This window comes from Balaenoptera musculus, chromosome 15 (genome assembly GCF_009873245.2).
Source record: "Balaenoptera musculus isolate JJ_BM4_2016_0621 chromosome 15, mBalMus1.pri.v3, whole genome shotgun sequence".
Taxonomy (NCBI): domain Eukaryota; kingdom Metazoa; phylum Chordata; class Mammalia; order Artiodactyla; family Balaenopteridae; genus Balaenoptera; species Balaenoptera musculus.
This window is the reverse complement of record NC_045799.1, coordinates 69,804,989-69,824,027: the sequence shown is the minus strand read 5'-3', so window position 1 is coordinate 69,824,027 and position 19,039 is coordinate 69,804,989. Positions and strand designations below refer to the sequence as shown.

The 19,039-nt window shown below is 42.6% G+C and overlaps 1 pseudogene; it reads left to right on the top strand.

Moving 5' to 3' along the window:
- Nucleotides 1-19,039, top strand: part of LOC118881656 — a 116,158-nt pseudogene that overhangs the window by 91,363 nt on the left and 5,756 nt on the right.

Here is a 19,039-nt window from a genome sequence, read left to right as displayed (position 1 = left end):
GCACCGGAATCACAACTGCTGAACAATCATCAACAGGAAGACACTGGAACTCACCAAAAAAATACCCCCACATCCAAAGACAAAGGAGAAGCCTCAATGAGACAATAAGAGGGGTGCAATCACAGTAAAGTCAAATCCCATAACCGCTTGGTGGGTGACTCACAAACTGGAGAACAATTATACCACACCCACTGGAGTGAAGGTTCTGAGCCCCACATCAGGCTTCCCACCTGGGGGTCTGGCAAAGGGAGGAGGAATTCCCAGAGAATCAGACTTTGAAGGCTAAGGGGATTTGATTGCAGGACTTCGACAGGACTGGGGGAAACAGAGACTCCACTCTTGGAGGGCACACACAAAGTAGTGTGCACATCAGGACTGAAGGGGAAGGAGCAGTGACCCCTTAGGATACTGAACCAGACCTACCTGCTGGTGCTGGAGGGTCTCCTGCAGAGGCAGGGGGTAGCTGTGGCTCACCGCGGGGACAAGGACATTGGCAGCAGAAGTTCTGGGAAGTACTCCTTGGCATGAGCCCTCCTGGAGTCCACCATTAGCCCCACCAAAGAGCCTTTAGCCTCCAGTGCTGGGTCACCTCTGGCCAAACAACCAACAGGGAGGGAACCCAGCCCCACCCATCAGCAGACAACTGGATTAAAGTTTTACTGAGCTCTGCCCACCAGAGCAACACCCAGCTCTACCCACCACCAGTCCCTCCCATCAGGAAGCTTGCACAAGGCTCTTAGATAACCTCATCCACCAGAGGGCAGACAGCAGAAGCAAGAAGAACTACAATCCTGCAGCCTGTGGAACGAAAACCACATTCTCAGGAAGATAGACAAAATGAAAAGGCAGAGGACTATGTACCAGATGAAGGAACAAGATAAAACCCCAGAAAAACAATTAAATGAAGTGGAGATAAGCAACCTTCCAGAAAAAGAATTCAGAATAATGATAGTGAAGATGATCCAGGACCTCGGAAAAAGAATGGAGGCAAAGATCAAGAAGATGCAAGAAATGTTTAGCAAAGACCTAGAAGAATTAAAGAACAAACAAACAGCGATGAACAATACAATAACTGAAATGAAAAATACACTAGAAGGAATCAATAGCAGAATAACTGAGGCAGAAGAACGGATAAGTGACCTGGAAGACAGAATGGTGGAATTAATTGATATGGAATAGAATAAAGAAAAAAGAATGAAAAGAAATGAAGACAGCCTAAGAGACTTCTGGGACAACATTAAATGCAATAACATTCACATTATAGGGGTCCCAGAAGAAAAGAGAGAGAGAAAGGACCTGAGAAAATATTTGAAGAGATTATAGTCGAAAAATTCCCTAACATGGGAAAGGATATAGCCACCCAAGTACAGGAAGTGCAGAGAGTCCCAGGGAGGGCAAACCCAAGGAGAAATACGCCGAGACACATAGTAATCAAACTGACAAAAGTTAAAGACAAAGAAAAATTATTAAAGGCTACAACGGAAAAGTGACAAATAACATACAAGGGAACTCCCATAAAGTTAAGAGCTGATTTCTCAGCAGAAACACTACAAGCCAGAAGGGAGTGGCATGGTATATTTAAAGTGATGAAAGGGAACAACCTACAACCAAGATTACTCTACCCTGCAAGGATCTCATTCAGATTTGATGGAGAAATCAAAAGATTTACAGACAAGAAAAGCTAAGAGAATTCAGCACCACCAAACCAGCTCTAAAACAAATGCTAAAGGAACTTCTCTAACTGGGAAACACAAGAGAAGAAAAGGACCTACAAAAACAAACACAAAACAACTAAGAAAATGGTAATAGGAACATACACATCGAAAATTACCTTAAATGTGAATGGATTAAATGCTCCAACCAAAAGACACAGGCTCGCTGAATGGATACAAAAACAAGACCCATATATATGCTGTCTACAAGATACCCACTTCACATAGGGAGACATACAGACTGAAAGTGAGGGGATGGAAAAAGATATTCCATGCAAATGGAAATCAAAAGAAAGCTGGAGTAGCAATACTCATATCAGATAAAATAGATTTTAAAATAAAGAATATTACAAGAGACAAGGAAGGACACTGCATAATGATCAAGGGATCAATCCAAGAAGAAGATATAACAATTATAAATATATATGCACCCAATAGGAGCATCTCAATACATAAGGCAAATGCTAACAGCTATAAAAGAGGAAATCGACAGTAACACAATAATCGTGGGGGACTTTAGCACCTCACTTACACCAATGGACAGATCATCCAGACAGAAAATTAATAAGGAAACACAAGCTTTAAATGACACAATAGACCAGATAGATTTAATTGATATTTATAGGACCTTCCATCCAAAAACAGCAGATTACACTTTCTTCTCAAGTGCACACAGAATATTCTCCAGGATAGATCACATCTTGGGTCACAAATCAAGCCTTGGTAAATTAAGAAAATTAAAATCATATCAAGCATCTTTTCTGACCACAACGCTATGTGGTTAAAAATAAATTACAGGGATAAAAACATTAAAAAAACCCAAACACGTGGAAGCTAAACAGTACATTACTAAACAACCAAGAGATCACTGAAGAAATCAAAGAGGAAATAAAAAAATACCTAGAGACAAATGACAACAAAAACACGATGATCCAAAACCTATGGGATGCAGCAAAAGCAGTTCTAAGAGGCAAGTTTATAGCAATACAATCCTACCTCAAGAAACAAGAAAAATCTCAAATAAACAATCTAACCTTACACCTAAAGGAACAAGAGAAAGAAGAACAAACAAAACCCAAAGTTAGCAGAAGGAACGAAATCATAAAGATCAGAGCAGAAATAAATGAAATAGAAACAAAGAAAACAACAGCAAAGATCAATAAAACTAAAAACTGGTTCTTTGAGAAGATAAACAAAATTGATAAACCTTTAGCCAGACTCATCAAGAAAAAAAGAAGGAGAGGACTCAAATCAATAAAATTAGAAATGGAAAAAGAGAAGTTACAGCAGACACCACAGAAATACAAAGCATCATAAGAGACTACTACAAGCAACTCTATGCCAATAAAATGGACAACCTGGAAGAAATGGACAAATTCTTCCAAGACTGAACCAGGAAGAAATAGAAAATATGAACAGAAAAATCACAAGTAATGAAATTGAAACTGTGATTAAAAATCTTCAACAAACAAAAGTCCAGGACCAGATGGCTTCACAGGTGAATTCTATCAAACATGTAGAGAAGAGCTAACACCCATCCTTCTCAAACTCTTCCAAAAAATTGCAGAGGAAGGAACACTCCCAAACTCATTCTACGAGGCCACCATCACGTTGATACCAAAACCAAAGATGTCACAAAAAAGAAAATTACAGACCAATATCACTGATGAATATAGATGCAAAAATCCTCAACAAAATACTAGCAAACAGAATCCAACAACACATTAAAAGGATTATACACCATGATCAAGTGGAATTTATCTCAGGGATACAAGGATTCTTCAGTATATGCAAACCAATCAATGTTATACACCATATAAACAAATTGAAGAATAAGAAGCATATGATCATCTCAATACATGCAGAAAAGCTTTTGACAAAATTCAACACCACTTTATGATTAAAAACTCCCCAGAAAGTGGGCAAAGAGGGAACCTTCCTCAACATAATAAAGGCCATATACGACAAACCCACAGCAAACATCATTCTCAATGGTGAAAAACTGAAAGTATTTCCTCTAAGATCAGGAACAAGACAAGGATGTCCGCTCTCTCCACTATTATTCAACACAGTTTTGGAAGTTTTAGCCACAGCAATCAGAGAAGAAAAAGAAATAAAAGGAATACAGATTGGAAAAGAAGAAGTAAAGCTGTCACTGTTTGCAGATGACATGATACTATACATAGATAATACTAAAGATGCCACCAGAAAACTAACAGAGCGAATCAATGAATTTGGTAAAGTTGCAGGATACAAAATTAATGCACAGAAATCTCTTGCATTTCTATACACTAACAACGAAAGATCAGAAGAAGAAATTAAGGAAACAATCCCATTTACCATTGCAACAAAAAGAATAAAATAACTAGGAATTAACCTACCTAAGGAGACAAAAGACCTGTACTCAGAAAACTATAAGACACTGATGAAAGAAATCAAAGATGACACAAACAGATGGAGGGATATACCATTTTCTTGGACAAGAAGAATCAACGTTGTGAAAATGACTATACTACCCAACACAATCTACAGATTCAATGCAATCCCTATCAAACTACCAATGGCATTTTTCACAGAACTAGAACAAAAAATTTCACAATTTGTATGGAAACACAAAAGACCCTGAATAGCCAAAACAATCTTGAGAAAGAAAAACGGAGCTGAAGGGATCAGGCTCCCTGACTTCAGACTATACTACAAAGCTACAGTAATCAAGACAGTATGGTACTGGCACAAAAATAGAAATATAGATCAATGGAACAGGATAGAAAGCCCAGAGCACCTATGGTCAACTAATCTATGACAAAGGAGGCAAGGATATACAATGGAGAAAAGACAGCTTCTTCAATAAGTGGTGCTGGGAAAACTAGACAGCTACATGTAAAAGAATGAAATTAGAACACTCCCTAACACCATACACAAAAATAAACTCAAAATGGATTAAAGACCTAAATGTAAGACCAGACACTATAAAACTCTTAGCAGAAAACATAGGAAGAACAGTCTTTCACATAAATCACAGCAAGATCTTTTTTGACCCACCTCCTAGAGTAATGGAAATAAAAACAAAAATAAACAAATGGGACCTAATGAAACTTAAAAGCTTCTGCACAGCAAAGGAAACTATAAACAAGACAAAAAGACAACCCTCAGAATGGGAGAAAATATTTGCAAACGAATCAACAGACAAAGGATTAATCTCCAAAGTATATAAACAGCCCATGCAGCTCAATATTAAAAAAACAAACAACCCAATCAAGAAATGGGCAGAAGACCTAAACAGACATTTCTCCAAAGAAGACATACAGATGGCCAAGAGGCACATGAAAAGCTGCTCAACATCACTAATTATTAGAGAAATGCAAATCAAAACTACAATGAGGTATCACCTCACACTGGTTAGAATGGGCATCATCAGAAAATCTACAAACAACAAATGCTGGAGAGGGTGTGGAGAAAAGGGAACCCTCTTGCATTGTTGGTGGGAATGTAAATTGATACAGCCACTATGGAGACCAGTATGGAAGTTCCTTAAAAAACTAAAAATATTATTACCATATGACCCAGCAATCCCACTACTGGGCATATACCCAGAGAAAACAGTAATTCAAAAAGACACATGCACCCCAATGTTCATTGCAGCACTATTTACAATAGCCAGGTCATGGAAGCAACCTAAATGCCCATTGACAGACGAATGGATAAAGAAGATGTGGTACATATATACAATGGAATATTACTCAACCATAAAAAGGAATGAAATTGGGTCATTTGTTGAGATGTGGATGGATCTAGAGACTGTCATACAGAGTGAAGTAAGTCAGAAAGAGAAAAACAAATATCGTATATTAACGCATATATGTGGAATCTAGAAAAATGGTACAGATAAACAGGTTTGCAGGGCAGAAATAGAGACACAGATGTAGAGAACAAACATATGGACACCAAGGGGGGAAAGCAGCAGGGGAAGTGGGATGAATTGGGAGACTGAGATTGACATATACACACTAATATGTTAAAAATAGATTACTAATAAGAACCTGCTGTATGTTAAAAAAATAAAATAAAATTCAAAAAAAATGATAATCTCTGTAGTAGCCAAGCAACTCCCACATTGAAACTACTTTATTGAGATTGACAAAGCAGGTATTTTGGATTCATATGCTTTTGTGTTTCTCATCAATAACTACTGATAATAGAACTGCACCTTTATTATGCCTTTAAGTGTCAAGTTACTGAAATAAAGATTCTTTTCAACATGCATTTCAATGGTAATAAAAATGTCCTATTTTCTTACAAAAAAAAAAGGAAAATTGGGACACTGTTATCAGATCTATGGAGGAAATGGATTCAAGGCACATTCAGTCAAGAGTTCTTCACCAGTGTTGCTCATCACAGGATTCTAGGTGGATTTGGTGATGTATCAGCTCCAAGCCCCAGTCTGGAGTAGCTTCTCGTAGAAGGGCTGGCTTAGGAGCTAGTGATGCTTTCATCCTGCAGGTATGGCTTTTGAGAGGAACCATTCACAGATAAAAGTAAGCTGGTAACTTGTGTTGAAACCATCAACTTCAGAATGACTTTAATTCCTCCAGTTTTGAAGGTCCTGAAACAACTGAAGCTGATGAAAGAAGTGAAAGTACTTGGGCTCCACAATAAATATTCTGCAAAGGTGGCATCTGCCTAGGACCATAACAGTGCTAAGATGAGCACATAGAGCACCAAATACTAATAAAACAGGGAGTTAAAAATCAGAAAGAATGAGAACAGCAAATGTTGGCAAAGGCCTGAGCAACTGGTGCTCCATCTTGCTGCTGGGGTGTAAAACGTTGCAACCACACTAGGCAGACTGAATGGGGAAGCAGATTGTGGTAAAGTCACTACACTTGAAAACTACTCAGCAGTAAAAAGGAATCAACAACAGGTACACACACATGGATATAGCCCAACATTCACAAATCTCAAAAAAAATTATATTGAGGAAGAGAAGAAAAACGCACACTCAAAATTTATTTTATGATTTTATTTCTATGGCTTTCCAAGATAGATAAAACTTATCTATGATGACAAATGTCAAAAAGTGATTGCCGCTTGGGGAGGGAACACTGGAAAGGGGCATGAGGGAAATTTCTAGGATGTGAAAATGTTCTCTGTGTTATTTGGGTGGTGGTTACATGGTTGACGTCACACTGAACACTTAAAATCTGTGCATTGTATTGCATAAACCATACCTCAATGAAAATTTTAAAAACGTGAATAATAATAATAAAGTAATTTTTATTACTATTTTTTAGAATTTTTTAAAGGATTTTATTGATTTTTAAATTATTTTTAATTTTTTTTTTTTTGGTTGCATTGGGTCTTCATTGCTGCGTGCATGCTTTCTCTAGTTGCTGCAAGTGGGGTCTGCTCTTCGTTGCGGTGCCCAGGCTTCTCATGTTGCAGAGCACGGGCTCTAGGTGCATGGGCTTCAGTAGTTGTGGCACGCAGGCTCAGTAGCTGTGGCACACGGGCTTAGTTGCTCCGTGGCATGTGGGATCTTCCTGGACCAGGGCTCGAACCCGTGTTCCCTGCATTGGCAGGAGGATTCTTAACCACTGTGCCACCAGGGAAGCCACTAACATAACACTGTAAATCAACTATACGGCAATAAAAATGTTTTAAAAATGAAGATAATATGAATACTAATTCTTCAGAGTTGAGGTAAGGACTCAGTGAGATAATTCGGGTGAGAAGTAAATAAAAATTACTTTAGTAATTAAAATAGAAATTATTAAAATAGAAATTAAAATAGAAATTAAAATAGAAATTAAAATAGTAATTAAAATAGTAATACTAAAGTAATTTTTATTTACTTCTCACCCAAATTATCTCACTGAGTCCTTACCTCAACTCTGAAGAATTAGTATTCATATTATCTTCAGTTTTAAAACATTTTTATTGCCGTATAGTTGATTTACAGTGTTATGTTAGTTTCAAGTGTACAGCAAAGTTAATCTGTTATACACATACATATATTCACTCTTTTTTAGATTCTTTTCCCATATAGGCCGTTACAGAGTACTGAGTAGAGTTCCCTGTGCTATACAGTAGGTCCTTACTAGTTATCTACTTTATATATAGTAGTGTGATAAACTGGAAGATTGAGAATGACATCTTCATTTTTTAGTCGAAAAACTTGAGACTCAGAGAGTATGGGACATGCCCAAGGTCATGCATGAGTCAGTAGCAGAGCTGGAATCCAAAACCAGATTTTAGAGTCTGAGATCTTAGCTACCTCCTCATAACATCTAGTGCCTTGGATTTAAGTCAGAGGCGTGCTGCTTCTGGGACACTTCCCAGGTGAAAGGGGCCATCTTGAGTGAATGTGAGATCACAGAGCCCGTGGCCTGGTGTGAACAGATGGAGACGGAAGACAAGTGAAAGCTTCTCTTGTCACTGGCATGTTGGCCTCCTATCCACAGAACTGGTCTGCATCCGGGCAATTTTGTTAGACCAGAGCATGTAGTCTGAAAGAAAGCATGGAGTCTTCAGGACCTCTGAGCATCCTGAAGGGAATTTTTTTGTCCTATGGTATCTCTTGAAAGCTCTTCTTCATCTTTCAAGATGTTTGCTTTTCTGGAGTAAGTTGGAGAGAGATCGTCTATAATGTCAGCCCCTTGAGTGTGGAGATCTTTTCTGTCTTATTCATTGGTATCGCTCCAGGGTAGAATAGCCTTCAGTAAAGATTTGGGGATTTTAAAAAATCCATCCACCCCTCCTTCCGTTATTTCATCAACCCCATGCCTTCTGACAACTGTCTGCTGGCATGTACTATCACTCACAGCCATTTAAACCTTCCAGAAGGCATCTCTCAGACCCAGATATTTGCTGGTGCTGATGGCCTTTCTCCCAGAGACTGAGAAGAGTGGATTATCATGGCCCCCTGCACAGGCCAAATGGAACAGAATCCCCAAGCTCTCCTCACTTGGCCTCATGCCTGTTCCTGGAAGCTCACAGAGTCAGCATTTGACAGGGTTAAGATTTGATTTGACACCCCACTGGGGCACCGTTCAGGAACTCAATTGTGCCAAGCAATGGAGTAGCACTTATTGGTTTCAGAGGGGATGGAAAACAATTTAAGCAACCTCTGTTCTCTTCAGCCCAGACACACACCATTACTCTGTTGACTTAAGAGCAGCTGCTGACACTGAGCAGAGACGGGGGCTCTCTATGAAATCCCTCCCTCATCTGTCTCCAGCACATCAAGGAAAAACTGCGTGCACAGATCAGTCAAAATCCTTTCTTGGGACTATCCTGCTAATTCAAGCCCTAGCTGCTTTTCTCAGGGAAGGCCGGGTGAGGCTGGGAGATAGCAGAAGTCCTTGAGCCTTGAGGGGATGAAAGGCAGGGAGAATGTCAGAGTTCTTTTCTTTAAGGGTATAAGTTAGGCTGCAGGGAAAGCTGAAAAAATCTGGAGAAGAAAAGGGAGTGAAGAGGTGACGAAGGGATTTTAACTGAGACTAAGTGGGTGGATGTCTTTACCGCAAGCAGGAAGAGGCACTGGCTCAAATTTACTTTCCAAAGTCCAAAGAGCAATAGAAAACAAAAAACAAACAAACAAAAACAGTTCAATGCAAGCCAGAATAATATCCAGGATGTGATAGTTTTGTGTGTTAACTTGACTGGGTGAAGGGATGATCAGATAAATGGTAAAACATTACTTTTGGGTGTGTCTATGCGGGTGTTTCCAGAGGAGATTAGCATTTGAATCAGTAGATGAGGAAAGACAATCACCCCTCACTAATGCAGGGGGGCATCATGTAATCCATCGTGGGCCGGATAGAACAAAAAAGGTGAGGGTGTGCAAATTTGATCTTTTTTGTCTTGAGCTGGGACATCCATCTTCTCCTGCCTTGGACATGGGTGCTCCTAATTCTCAGGTCTTTGGACTCAGACTGAATTACACCTCCAGCTTTCCTGGTTCTTCAGCTAGCAGACAGCTGGTCATGGGACCTCGTGTCCTCCATAATCCCATGAGCCAATTCCTGCAATAGATCTCCTCATTTATATGTCTTCTTTTGGTTTTGTTTCTCTGGAAAACCCTGGCTAAAAGGTGGAGGGGGGGTGGTCTGAACTGTCAGGATTTCTGGGTTACACATTTTCAGAATCGAGTAGAAATGTAGATTCTGGATTGAAGAAAATGAGGTACTAACAGAACACCGAAAATCTTGAGTCAGTCCAAGTTGGGATGTGGTGTTGGCAGGAAAGAAGAGATGTAAGGACAACCATCAGAAGTCCCCAGATGTTAGGACTAGGTCTCTAGGGTTAGATTGTAGGTCTATGATGAATCTGGCCCAGTCCCTGGTGTCAGGAGTTCACAGTCTAGTTAAATGAACATACAGTTCTGATGACAAACCCAGCGAGCTCTGGAATGCTCAGTGATCAAGAAGCATGGGGTGTGGTGAGTAGAGGTCAGGTATGTTTTCTTGAGGATTTGAGCAGGAGTTATCACAGCAAAGGCGTGTGTGTGTGTGTGTGTGTGTGTGTGTGTTGTTCATAAGCATCCTAGGCAAAGATGACAATTGGAACAAGGGCATAGAAGCAATACATGTTAAGGTCTCGGTGAGAAACTACAGCATTCAGGGGAGGTAGAGTTTAGAGCAGTGGTTTTCAACCCTGGCAGCAAATTGGGATCATTGAGGATGCTTTAAAGTACTGACGCTCAGATGCCACCTCTAGAGATACTGATTTATTGGTTTTGGATAGGATTTTAGAATTTGAGTATTTGTAAAGCCCATCAGATGACTCTATATATACAATCTGAGTTGAGATTCCACTGGTTGAGAAGAGCTGGCAGACATTAATGGACTTATTTTTTTGGCCAGTCAGCATAGACCCTCACTTCTTTAGCGACAGTCCTTAATTCTATTTTGAGGAAGTACCTCTCCCCACCTGTAGGCAATCCTAACTAGGCAGCCACACGTGGGTGAACACGTTGTGCACGGCACTAGGGTGCCTGGTCAAGGCTGAGCTTCAGGCTGAAATCAAGCCCTGGTTCTGTTCACCAACCATGCCCAATGGAAGAGGGCTGTGCCCACCTCAGAGAAGGGCATTTTCCTCAAATTTGCACAAAGGTACCATCTGGACTAGTAGCTACTACCCTGGTTGTTAATCAAGATGCCCTGCTCTCCCTTAGTCAAAACTGAGGTAAATGGCCAAGTGTATGGCACCAGGAATCTATCTCTCCTTGGAATTTGCAACAAGGATGGAAAAATTATGGGAGTTGATTCATCCCGGTGACCTGAAACAATCCTATCAGCTCCTGTTACAAGAACCTCCCCAAACTCCCTCATCCCTGCTCTTTTCAAACTTTTTCCTCCTGCCTTCCTGTTGATTTAGTACTTTGAAAAAACTGGTGCAGTTTAGGGGAGTAACGTGGCACAGGAGGAGAGGTGCTAGTTTAGATAGGATGGCAAACTTCTTGGTAGAGGTGATGTAAGAAGCCATACAGAGTTCTGATGGAGGGAAATTCCAGGCAGGTGGAATAGCAGGAGAAGAGGTCCTTTGGAATGAAAGTGACACATTTGAAGAACAGCAATGACAGTCGTGAGACTGGAGCAGAGTGAATGAGAAGGACAGCGCTAGGAGAGCACGGGCAGCATTTGGTGTGGGAGAGGAGGAGACCATGGACTCTGGAGTCAGCCTCTCCCTCTTGAATTCACCGCCTTTCAGCCGTGTGCCGTCAGTCAAATACTTGACCTCTCTATTCCGCAGTGTCCCTATCCGCTAAATGGGGCTAATAATAGAACCTACCCTGAAAGGTTGCTGTGACTTGTTAATACATATCAAGTGCTTCAAAAAATGTCTGGTACATAAGTGCTCCATAAATGTCAGTTATTGCTGCAAATCGTGATGGAGATTTCATGTTTATTCTCAATGAAATGAAAGTCCTTGGAGGATTATAAGCAGAGGAGAGACATGGACTAATTCAAGGTTTAAAAGATCACTGACTATTATATAAATATTAAGAACAGCCTGAAGTGGGCAAGTGGGGAAACAGAGATCCAGGCATGTGACAGTGGTGGCTTATAGTCAGGTGACAGCAGTCTCTATTGTTCCGGCTCTGCTTCAGATAGTGGGATGGGACGGGACCCACTTCCTGCTGCTTCCAAACAAAGATCTCTAACTATGAAAGAATGTGAGGCTAAAGGTGGTGGGGATTGAGGCAGGAGGGACAGGTGATGGTCAGATCACACAGGGTCTTAATTGTGATTCTAAGGAGGCTCATCTTTTGGGGGAAGGCGATGGGGACTCTTCAGAGAGCAGACGAATGAGGCAATAAGATTTGCATTTTCCAGAGATCTCATTGATGCTACTTGGAAGATGAATAGGAAGAGTGAGATTTAGAGACCGGAGATCCAGAAATGAGCGTCACTGGTCGGGAGGCTAGAGAAACAATGTTCTGATGTTGACATTAAGGTCTTGGGGATAATAGCTATTTCTTACTCCTCCCGGTGGTGGTTTAGGACTTCTAATAGGAACTTTAGTTTCCAAGTTTGCAATGGGCTGAGTCCTGTAGAACCTGGAGAAATACCATCACACATTGGTTTTAAGGCAGAGCTGGGAGAATTCTATAAGGCAAATACAGCAGGACTTGATCAAAGCTAGTGGAACTAATCTCAGATTCCAGCCTCTAGGGCAGAGGTTATGACAAGGCAGCATGTGGGCCCAAAATGACACAGACATGCTTTCTTGGCCCTCTCACTATTGAAAAATGTAAATTAGTTTTTATGGGAATTTCATATTCAAATCTGAGTTTTCTATAGGAAAAATCTGGCTGACCAGACGGGGCCCCCATTCCCACTGGCAGGATGGATTGGAGGTGGGGCATCGCGGAACCTGGTCTCCAGTTTGCCTGAGCCCCCATCTGGCTCATCGGTGAATTCACCCTACCGCCTAGCCCCTGTAAGCCTTTGGTTTTGTGACCCTGCAAAGACATGCTTTGGCCATATTCTGTGCTAAAGAGAACAGTTGAAGCTGTGGTGAAGTTCAGAGCCTACCTGTAAATAGAAGGGCCTGGGGTGAGTTACCTGTTCGCCCCACCAGATATGCCCAGCCCCCATCGACACCCCGTGCTTTGCACCAAACAGGGTCCTGGCAATTGTCCCCAGGGCCCGCTTCCCCTGGAAGCCTCACTCCCTTTCTTCACTCTGTGCACCACTTGTAACCGGCTTCCAGGCCCTCAGAATAATTGGGTCTGAGAAAGCATTCCCTCTATAAATATTAATCTGGATATGCTTGGAATACTCGGCTTCTTTTAGATGAATTGTTAACTAGATTTCTAATCGAGAGCTTCTTGACGAGCAAAGCAAGATCTCTCTGCTGGCTTGTTCCTTTATTGGGGGTGGGGGAAGGTGGAATTTGCTAGAAGTTGCAGGGGTTTATTTACGAGAGATGAGTTCTGTGTGGTCCAGCTCCTTGAAGCCGTAAGCACCCCCAGATTCTTCTGAACAATCTCAAGAGGACCACCCTTGCCAGGGAACCAGTACTGGTTAGGAGGTGGATTTTAGCAACTGACGGATCATAATTGGAATTTCAGCTCTGCCACTAAATAACAGTATAAATTTGGGCAAGTCACTTAACCTCTCTGGCCCTTGATTTTCTCTTCTATAAGATGGGGGTGATTATATGGGTCTGCCATGGCAGTAATGGGGATTTAATTAGGTAGTCTAAGTGTTAGGTAATGCATAGCCAGTTCTCAGAAAAAAACAAATATTAATGAAGGAGAGGATTTTGAGCAACTTCAGGGAGGTCAATGTATTTAGACACTTCTGGCCACCTGTACAAACTTCAGAGCTGCACGATTTTCAGTTTTCCTGGATCCTAGTTGGAGTGTAGATGTGGTCCCACCACACAATTGGCACATCTAAGTCATGACTGTGTCTCAAGGTAGCAAATCCGCCCACCCACCCACTCATCCATTCAATGAACAATAACTGAGTACCCACTATGTGCCTTGTATGGTCCTGAGGACACAGTGGGAAATGGATGTAGTGGACAGGACCTGACAATGGGAAGGTGTCTGTGGCTGGGATCCAGGGGGCCTGATTGTTCACAGCACAGATGTTGGGCTAGAGCGGGTCCACTGCTATGTAGCTGTGTCATCTTGAGCTCACAAAGGACCCCAGCTCACCAAAGCTCACCTTCATCTGTCATATGGAAACAGTATCTCCTACCAGAGTTGGGGATTACGGTTTCTGCTTTTCTTGCTTGTCAGAGCTTATTTTTTTAAGGTTCAAATTCAATGAGCCAATGAATGTAAACTTGCTTTGCATGCTGCAAAATGCAAATGAATGTGTAGTGTTCGTCTTCTGAAAGGAAATTCACCAGGCCCAGACTTCTCAGGATTTATATCAGGCTCATATCACTGTCATGGGCAGCCCTCCTTGGACTGACCAGTAGACCTGTCTACGCTGCCCCAGCTGCCAATCAGTTTTATCTCCTGGGAGGATAGGGAGGCAAGGGAGGTGGTTTGAACCAACAAGCTCACTTTATAAGTGATCATGTCAGGGTGTCTTCCAGAAAGGCAGGGAACTAGAGCCCAGACATTTTCCAGAAACCCTGAAGAACATCCCTGCCTACACAGGGTGGACTTTCACTTAGTGGAATTCCAGGCCTTGCTACAGCACTGCCTTCCTGCACAAAATGGCATTGGCTTCTGGAGAAAGTTCTAGACTAGCACACCCCTGGCAGTACAGCATAGTGTTTAGCTGCATAGGCTCTGAAGCCATGCTGCCGGGCTCAATAACTGCTCTGCCATGTCCTTGGCTGTGTGACCTTTGGTATGGCACTTACCCTCTCTAGACCTCAGTTTCTTTGCACAATGGAGATGCTAATGAAACATAAGTAATACGTGCGTTGTAAAGTCAGGCGAGGTAAAGCCGTTACCATGGCATCTGACACATAGCAAGCACTAAAGTAAACCTATTGTTACTTGGATGTCTTCATTCCTGGTGCTCCATGGTGCCAGCAGCTCAGAGTGGGCCATCGCTGAAGTATGAGATTAAAGGAAATAATATAAAGTGACTGATGGTAGAAGGAGCTCAATAAATGGTTTTTATTATTATCATTAATATCATTTGTCATTCCTATTATTATTTATAGTGGAGTGAAGACCAAGCTGGTGCCAAGTTTGGATGGGGAGACTCTTGTTTTCACCCCTAGGGCTGTGAGTACTGATTAGACTGACCCACAGACAGCTCAGGGAAGGAAGGCTTCAGAGGAAACTAGCCTGGCCCAGAGGGCTGTCATCATTTCCACTGGTTCATCTTTCTAGGAGCAGTTTTCATATGAGCTAATAATTGCTTCCATTGAGGATTGCTGTCCCTTCCTTGACCTGGGTTCAGATGGACATTGCAGAGGCATCTCTCACAAGCAGAGCAAGCTTACACACGCTGTACAATGCTATCTGCCTCCAGGGGTGTGATTAGGGACTATCCTTAAGGGACTGGGGGCAACCCAGGCAGGAACAGCCCCTGAGGCTAAGAGCTGCTCCAGCAGCCTCCTCCTGCCCACTGAGGTTAAACATGCTTCTTCCTCTAGTTGCTTAGAGCGACTTGGGCCAGCTGTATCCAAAGAATGTCCAAGGTGGGTTTTCAGGGTAAAGGAAGCAGCAAGGTGTCTATTCCTCTCTCTGAAGAGTTGACCTGAGAATAAGGTGTTAGCCACTCCTCATCTCACTAGTCTTTGAGCTCCAAGAAGGCAGGGCCCATGACTGTTTATTTGTCCTCTACATCTACAGTGCTCAGCACACAGCAGGTGCTGGGAAGTATTGGATGGATGGATAGATGGATGGATGGATGGATGGATGGATGGATGGATGGATGGGTAGATGGGTAAATGGATGAGTAAATGGATGGGTGGATGGAGGATGGATGGGTGGATGGATGGATGGATGGATGGATGGATGGATGAACGGGTAGATGGGTAAATGGATGGGCAGATGGAGGATTGATGGGTGGATGGATGGATGTATGGGTGGATGGATGGATGAGTGAGTGGATGGATGGATGGGTGGATGGATGGATGAGTGAGTGGATGGATGGATGGGTGAGTGGATGGATGGATGGGTGGATGGAGGATGGATGGGTGGATGGATGGATGAGTGAGTGGATGGATGGATGAGTGAGTGGATGGATGGATGGGTGAGTGGATGGATGGATGGGTGAGTGGATGGATGGATGGGTGAGTGGATGAACGGGTAGATGGGTAAATGGATGAGTAAATGGATGGGCGGATGGAGGATGGATGGGTGGATGGATGGATGGGTGAGTGGATGGATGGATGGGTGGATGGATGGATGGGTGGGTGGATGGATGGATGGGTGAGTGGATGGATGGATGGATGGATGGATGGGTGGATGGATGGATGAATCAACGAGTTTCTCTGCATCTCCTAGTTGCAGCACTCCCACAGCTGTGTTCCCCAATGTCCACAGACAATCACAGCCTAGCTCCCAGACTCTTCTCCCAAAAGCAGAGGCTTTAAAGCCCAGTCATTCCTTGGTATTTCCATCAGATGGGCTCAGCTCCATCTGTCTTCACTCCATTGGCTGACTCCACCCCGGGCTCCTCAGAGCTAACCAGACCTTAGAGACCCAGCACATACTCTTCGGCAGCCTCGCCCTTTTGTACTTACATTCCAAACTCAGGTGTATTAGTCAAGGTAATTCACTCCAGTTGCCACAACAGGCTTTGTATCTCATAGGCTTATGGCAATGGCATATTTCTTACTCATATCATAATCCAATCAGCTATTGATCCAGCAGTCTTACATGCTGTAATTTAGCAATCCAGTTTCCTTCCATCTCAAGGCTGTGCCGTCCACACAGAGTTTTGCAGTCTTAAGCTGGATCCTTATGCTCTAAATAAAGAGAATGAACCAAGGTTCTAGACCTTAGAGTTCACTGTTTACCTGTAAATGACAAGTGACGGCCAAGATCCTTAGGTAATATGCCTTGCCCACCTGGATATCAAGTGCTCCAATATGTGACACCATTCATCCAACTGCTTAAGCCAGAAACCCGAGAGTAATACTTGCCTCACTGGTTTCCTTCTCACCACACACCAAATCTATCAGCAGGTTCTATTGTATCTTTGGATCTACCTCTAAAACATGTCCTCATTTCTGTTAACTTTATCATTTGGGTATAACTTACACTCAAAATTGCATTTAAGTATTAAACTCCATTCAGTTTTACATATGAATGAAAAATTTATACAAAACTTACACACAAAATTGTAAATAAGTATTATGCTCCTTTCATTTTTACCCATGAATGCACCTGTGCTACCATCTGTAAGCTATACATTCCCAGCGTCTGAGAAGTCTCCCCCATGTCCCTTTCCAGTGAATATCCCTCTAAGGTAACCACTATGCTGAACCCTATCGCCCGTTCTTGACTCACACATTAATGGACTCATATAGTATATACTCTTTTGCAACAGACTTCTTTTGCTCTCCATGATCTGTGTGAGTTGCCTGCACGTTGTTGGGGGATTCAATAGTTTATTTACTTATCGATTTTCCTGCTGATGGACATTTGGTTTTCCGGTTTGGGGGTTTCCATGAATAAAGCTGTTACACATTCTTTTACCTTTTGTGTGTGTGTGTGTGGACATGAGCACTCATTCTTGTTGGACATATTCCCAGGAGTCAACTTCTGGGGCTTAGGATAGATGTATCTTGAGCTTTAGAAGATACCGTCAAGCAATTTTTTAAACATTTATATCAGTTCATACTCCTACCAGTAGTATATGAGAGTTCCAGTTGCTCTACGTTTTTTGCCATCACTTATTTTAGTCTCTTTAATTGTGTCCATTCTGAGACAACCACATTTTATCATCTCCACTACTATCACCCATCAACTGTTGCCTGGACAGCTGCACTGGGGTCTTAACTGGTCCCTTTGTCTTCTGGTCTTTTCAATCCATTTTGTACCCGGCATCCGGGGTCTATCACTTCCCTACTAAAACCTTTCAATGGCTCCTGGTTACACTTCGAAATAAACCTATGCTCTTACAGTGACCTTCAAGCTTCTACATCTCCTTTCTCATCATTCAGACTTCATCCCAAATAATGTCTCCTCAATGGACCTTTCCTAATGAATATACATAATGTCCCCAGGGAATCATTACCCAGCAAATCCATTGCTGTATTTTCTACACCTCTCTTATCAATACTCCCATCATCTAATTATTGGCTCAACTCTGAACTATCTTTTCCCACTTACCTTTAATCTCCATGAGAGCAGGACTCAGGGTTCCCTGCTGTGCCCCAGCACCCAGCCCAGTGCTGGGCACATTGTAAACCCTCCATTAAGTGTTTGCTGGGTACACTTGCTTCCATCTGGGGCTGGGGTCTTTGGGAGGCCCCCAGTGCATGTTCTTGCAGCTGTTTCTGTTGTCACCAAGCCACTGTATTTCTCAAGTCAATCTCAAATTGTGGTAAATGATATTAAAAGCATGAGGACCAGATGCTCAATTTTCCAGACAGGTTGCTCTGATTGGAATCCAACTCTGAAAGAAGTTTCTGACCAAGAACCAACCAAACCCACAACTTGGCTGCCCAGTCACCTTCACTCAAGGCTTTTGGCTTGTGCCTCCTTGAAACATTCACTGACTCCCCACTCTAAATATCTCCCCATCTCTGAACATGCCAGCCCCCTCACCTGCCCCTCCTCCACAGCTTCTATAAAATCTGCTTTCCAGGAAACTCTTGGAGATTTACTCTCCCCTTCCAGAGTCACCTGTGAGGGCAGGAAAGGTATTGTTATTATTCTCTCCATTTTTCACTTAAACAACCTGGGTCATGATCTAATGGAATCTCTCTCTCCTCCCGCACCCCTCCTTCCCAGGATAACCTGGAGGCCTGGCCACCTCGCTGCAAAAGTGAGATGGGCTGCAGAGAATCCACCTACCTCTCTGAGACTGTATTTGAGAGAAAGCAGAAACAGAGACAAGCTGCTTTTAGCGGTTTGAGGAAAAAAAAAAATGAGATCTTTTCGTAAGCAATTTCAAGTCGTGTAGAGGACTGACATACCATAAAATAGGCAGGCTAATCACAGCATGCGAGATTAAAACCACGCCTGGAGAGCACAGATCCTCGGGGTGATAGGGGTGGGCTGAGAGCTGCTGGCAGCCTCTGTGCTGGGTGGTGCCCCCGTCTCTACCTCTCTGTCTCTCTGCCTCTCTGTCTTCTCCGTCTGTCTCTCTCAGACTCAGCTTCTCTTTCTCTGTCTGACTCTTTCTCTCTTCCGTCCCGTGATTCCTCCCTCCCCCAACTCCCAC